This window comes from Octodon degus, unplaced genomic scaffold (genome assembly GCF_000260255.1).
Source record: "Octodon degus isolate 3935 unplaced genomic scaffold, OctDeg1.0 scaffold00181, whole genome shotgun sequence".
Taxonomy (NCBI): domain Eukaryota; kingdom Metazoa; phylum Chordata; class Mammalia; order Rodentia; family Octodontidae; genus Octodon; species Octodon degus.
Window position 1 is genome coordinate 1,303,320 of NW_004524757.1, and position 6,272 is coordinate 1,309,591.

General features: G+C 37.2%; 1 pseudogene; it reads right to left on the minus strand.

Moving 5' to 3' along the window:
• Positions 1 to 1,081: 1,081 nt before the first annotated feature.
• LOC101562811 lies at positions 1,082 to 2,400 on the minus strand (annotated as a pseudogene).
• Positions 2,401 to 6,272: the final 3,872 nt, after the last annotated feature.

The window sequence follows — 6,272 nt, forward strand, 5'->3', positions numbered from 1 at the left end:
TGTTTTTAAGGAATGTACAAATACTAACAATAGTAAATTTCAACATATAGTAAGCATGTTAAATGGCTAGTACAGTAATTTGGCAAATTGTGGAAGTGATAATTTAAAGCATGTATTTTGCAGCCATACAGAGCTGAGTTCATTGTAGCTGAATTGCATAATATGGAAGAATTTTCTCAAACTGTTTTTGACCTTTAATCCTTCATAAAATGGTGACAGTCATATCTCCCTTGCATAAAAATGCTACATATTTTATCCATTCCTTGGTTGATGAGCATTTTAGTATAAGAAACTTAAAGAATAAATAAGATCCAAAATGTACAATAAATATTTTGAAATGGGAATAAACTGTTCAAAAGAAAAGAACAACTAGAATGAAGGAAAGCAGAAAGGAAGGAAGGGAAAGAAAAAAAATATATATATATGATACCTATACTACTAATTTCTATTAGTTAATTGAAAATAATGATTTATGTTTATATTGTTTTATCAATTTTTCATTCCCATATCTTTTTCATCTGAGCGACTATTTTGAAGATAACAGTACACATTATGTTCATCATTATCTCCTTTTATCTTGTTTTAAAATACTGTATCATTGTTTTTTATTTTTGTTCCTTTTTTGTTTTGTTTTGTTTTTTACATGGTACATTAAAATTTTAATGTTTCAAAAGACCTTGATTAACAGAGAAGTAGCCAAAAATATTTTAAAAGCGGTAACAGTTTTTACAACAAGTATCAATAGTTTTTGGCACTGGACACCGCAAAATTTTAGTAGACTCTAAAAACAAGCAGATCAATCATATGGAACAAAAGCAACCATTTTTACTACTTTTCTTTTTTATATTTAATGACTTAGATTGTTATTCCTGAAACAGAAATATTTGCATTTTTTGTCATTATTATGTATTTAGTACAGGGTCTACACGGTCTCACTACACAGATCGGACTCATAGTGATCCTCCTGTTTTCAGGCTCCCAAGTGCTGGGATTACAGGCAGGCACCACCATGCCCAGTCTCAATCGCCTTCTCAGCGCGTCCTGGGGGTGGGGCCAGCATGGCAGGCTGGGGATTGAACCCCGGTCCCTGTGCCTGCCTTACTCTGCTGAGCTATCTGGCCAGCCACAAACTCTTAGTGCCATTTAACATTTCATTTATAAGCTACATCATGAATGAGTTGCTCTAAATCATTACTTTTTTGTTGTTGTTGTTCTATGGAACAAATACAATTACTGTGAGGCAAAGAAGTTGCTGTCTTACACTTGAGTGTACTTTAAATACCACAGGAAAGAAGAAAGCAGAACTGTTGGGGAAGAACTCAGTGAGAGCCGGTAAGCTTGGGCGACGAGCCTGACTCAGTCATCTCCTCCGCACATCTTTAGGAGTGCGCTTTCATAGTCTCCAGAAGTATCAGATTTGATGGCGGAATATAGGGAATAGTCACAGTGCTTCTTGAACTCATAGCAAATGTCCAAAAGGTCAATTTCTGATCTGGAAACCATTATTCAGTTTAGAGTAAACTCATCAGTTCCAGCACCCTTCAAAGCGTGGTGCAGTCTCTGAGCTAGAAAGGCAGGCGTGTTCCTCACACAGGGAACTATGGCCAGCAGCAAGTCTTCAAAATGCCCCGATAATTCTCCTTTAATTCTGTCCTCAATGTCCCTCTGCCTGATATTTCTGTATTCATCAAATGTTAGTTTCAGCTGTGGAAAGCTCCGTAAGCACAGGATCTCGGTGAATTTATCTTCATCCATGCCCCATTTGTTCTCACCGGCATTATAGAGAATCTGAGCATCTTTTTTGGCCAGATATTCATCCACTTTTGGACTTTCATCTCTTCTGCCATCTGCCAAAGTCAGCAGAGCTTTCTGGAAGTCACCAGATGTTTCAGAACTGATGGCATCTCCGAGACTCTTCTTATAAATTGTGTAATAGGCTTGTGAGACCTCCTTCATTTGCCTGCTTGTTCTGGTAGTTAAGATTTCAATCAAGGTATCTTCATCTGTTCCAGTGCCCTTCATGGACTTCTTTAGCTGCTTTGCATCAAACACTGCTGGGGGAGTCACAAGAGCCACCATGAGATGTTCAAAGTGGCCAGAGAGGTCACCTTTCAGGTCGTCTTTCAGTTCCTTCTCGTAGGCTGCCTGATACTCCTTCGCAATCAGCTGCCGCTGCGCATTGGACCTCTCTGTCAGAACGCTGATGACCGTTTTCTCATCAGTTCCGATTCCTCTGATTGCCTCATGGATCGCTTCAGCATCCACTGATGGGCTAAAGCCTGGATAATCTCTTACTGTCCCTCGGTGTCCAACCCAGATTGAAGCCATGATCTCTCTCCTTTCCTTCAGCTGAGATGATACTGACCCGGGAGAGTGCTGCGAAGGAGGTGAGCACCCCGCGCAGTCGTATTTTTGTTCTTAAAATAAAAAAATAAACATTTCTCCCATGGGTTATATTTGTTACTTTTAATTAAAATAGAAGTTAAATTCCCAATGTATTTGACATACAAAAGCAGCCTTCCATTCTTTCTGGGGCTTCCAAAAGACTTAATAGACCACAGTTTATAAGAAGATAGTCAAAGAGTTAAACAACAACATTGCTTGTTTCAAAAACTAATATCTGGAGGATTATTAAGGGTAAAGGTATAAGGATATAAAAAGGTATAATAAAAAAGACACAAATGGCAAGAGAGAGAAAGAAAGGAAATTTCATGCCATGGAGTTTGGTTTTTAACTCAGTGACTATGGAGAATCCAATATGGATGAACCAATCTTTGCTCTGAAATACTGTTCACGCCTATTCCAAAGTCTCTATATCAGTACTAGACATCACCATTCAACTGAAAGAACAAGCTGCAAATCTATCCATCCAATATATAAGAAAAATCTGTTATTTTTCCAAAACATATCCTAAATCTATGAATGATTTTTATCCACTTCCAACACTCTAGTGCCAAACAATAGCACACCCATCTATAGCTCAACTATTGTAACAGCATGCTAAGTGATTTCCCTGTTCTTTTTCACCAAAAACACATTCTCTAAAGTGCAGTGATCTTCTCAAATCACCAACTGTATAATACAAGTAAATGGAAGATGCTTAATTTAGAATGAGATGTAAATGTATTACATAGCCTAAAAGGCTATATGTCACAGAACTCTGACACACTCAGCATCAGATAGTCATCAACCTCTGGTTATCATTTAGGCCTTTTTGTTCTTCATGAATGACAAATTATTTCTAAAAAATTGTGCATATTGTACTATTTGCTTGGAGCATTTTAATTTCACTGGAACTCCTATTAACCCTTCAAGTTTCCATTTAAAAATCTCTTCTTTAAAGTAGTTCTACAAATACCTTCCCTAACCTGTCTTTCTCTTATTCTGTTACAACGAGTGCTGGTCACTTGTTTTAACAGTATTAGTGAAATTTTTACATGTCTCCTGAATTAAACTACAAGTTCCATAAACAGAATAAGTTGTATTTTAGTCAGTACTACATTTCTGGAACTTAGTCCAGTGTTTAGAAAGTGAAGGTAGTCAATAAATATTTGCTGAATGAATAAGTGGACAAATGAAATAGTACATTACTTGTCACAGCCATGTTCATCACACTGAGATACACTAGCATGTAAGGCTAAAACTTTCTCATTTGAAGTCATCATCCTGACTTTGGGGGAAAGGTGATTATTAATGTTCTAAGTGTAGAGCCATAAAATTGTCTGATTTCCAAAGTTCTACCAACCAGGGCAAAAGCAATTTAAGTAGTAAGACTTCTATTGAATTTCTGTGATGTTTGGGTTAGATTTCTTCTTAAGAACATGGAGGCCAAAAATAAATCTAAGAATCACTTACCTGTTACTGCTAGCAACAGTAGACAAGATGGACAAGGAGACAGAAGCACTGATCAAGCGCAAGAAATAGGCAAGTGAGATTAATATTAAACAATTAAGGTGGAAATATGTCATCACTGAAACCATGTAGACTAAGAATAGAATAGAAAATATTAAACGTTCTCAAAGAAATTAAGATCTGAATGTCTTTATTGGGTGTATTACCATGAGAACTGTCACCACCATCATAGCCATTTTGGTGCACGAACAGATTTTGAAACAAGACTGAAAGAGAAGTAAGGTAGCAGGAAAACTCAGGCAGTGTACACATTTTTGTTGGGGAATTTAAATGTAAAAGGTTGTAGCAGTACCGTATCACCCAAGCATTTTTAGCAATGTAAGTTAATCCCTAACATGAGCTTACTGAATCCAGAACTGACCATAAGGTCAAGCAATTTTTATTTCCCAGCACTGCTAGGTGATTTTAGGTATGCACACATTTTAAAACCACTGGCCTCCAATAAAGTGGAGGAGAAACACTTTTCAGGAGAATGGCAGAGGGTTGGGGAAATGTGAACTCCAAGCTTCTTGAATAGGAAAATGATTTTTGAAAAAGCATTCCTCACTCTCATAGAAAATTTAACCAAAGGACTGGGGGTACAGCTCCATGGTGGACTGCTTGTCTATTGTGCATGTGGCCCTTTCTGTTCTCAGTAACACACACACACACACACACACACACACACACACACACGCATGTACATACACACAAAGATTAAAGATTGAGTATCAAATAGTTTCCACAGTGGTAAACTGCCTCTGTCTTTCTAGTGATCAGAACTTGTGTGGTGGTTATAGGCTCCAGTCCAACTTGCGAATTTATAGAAAGGAATGAGGACATCTGAGCTTGGCCTGATGTTGAACACTTACAGGGTTGGTTTGAAGGGCTATGAACTTGGTGGGATTCCTATTTTTAGTATATGTGCTGCTGAAGCGAGCACATTGGCGGGATTCCTAAGGAGAAAAAAGGTTAAAGGTTGGCTTAGGGGCCCAGGCTCATTCAAGAGGGAAACATTATGGGAACTGTGAGGTAAACCCTGAAGAAAAGTGTGGTCAGAGGCCAGGACTCATTGGTGAGGGCAAAGCTTAGGTTCAGCAGATGAGAAAGGGAGAAGAAATTATCATGACAAGTGCTATAGGAATATCCAATAAAAATTAATAAAATAATAATTATGAGAAAGATGTCACTGAGGAAAAGAAGTGACATGATTTAGCTTACTAGTAGTGAAGAATTACTATTTTTTTAATCAGGTAATTCTCTGTGCTATACCTGGGTATTTTGGTAAGCATTTTAAATGTCTTAAACCACTTAGTCCCTATACACGCTTAGAAATGTCTAATGTCATATCCATTATGTAGCTGGGAAGTGGGAATACCAAATTCAACTAAGGTCTATTGATGAAATGCTCATTACCCTAAAATGTTATGAACATATAGGCTAATGCCAAAACTATGAGAGTCAATTTTGATTTTGCCAATTTGATATTACAATTGCTATCAACTAAAATCATTATAGAGCATCTGGACAGGTTTGTAGCTGGCAGGGAAATAAAGTGAACTATGAGATGGTCGCTGTTTTCCACAGCCTTACAATTTAAGTAGAGTACTAGGAAAACAATGTGAGACAATAGCTTATAATCCCAGTTGTTATCAGTTAGTTATTGGAAAAATACTATCAGAAAAGCCAATTTGCATCAGAAGAAGACATCATTCTTAAAGTTTGAGAGGCCTGAAGAAGTTGTGAGGTGTAGCTTTAACTATATGTGAAATAATAGGTCCACAATAGTAAAGCTATCTCGAAAGTTACCAAGCAGAGAAAGAATGTGGCCGGAAATATGGACTCTCCTTAAAGCTCATTATTTAGACAGAGAAAAAATGTTCTCTGGTTTTGGTAGGATACAACATCTGTGTAATAATGATGAAAACTAAAATGTATAGATTTACCAGATACATGACCATGTATATGAATTATCTACTTTGATTATCCATTAATTTTTACAGTAACTTTGACACTTTGTATTACCTTCAATTTATAGATTCAAAAGATGATGATCCAAGAGGGATAGTGAATTGTCTTCCAGGAACACCTTATTAGTTGGTTGCATAACTAGAATTTGAACCCAGAAATGTCTGGAATCAGAGTCTGAGTACTTATCAACTCTACTTTATCAAACGTTCAAAGTACTGCTATGTGAAAAGGCTAAAGAGACAAAAGATTGGTTGGGAGATATTCAGGGTCTTCATTCCTCAACTAAATCAGGGTAAATGGATGTTTATCTAGAACACAATAGAATGAGGGGAATATTGGTCTAAAAGTCTTTTCCTAGAGTCCTAGCCCAGGTCCGGTGAGTGTGTGCAGAGCTTCCTGCTACCCTGCGC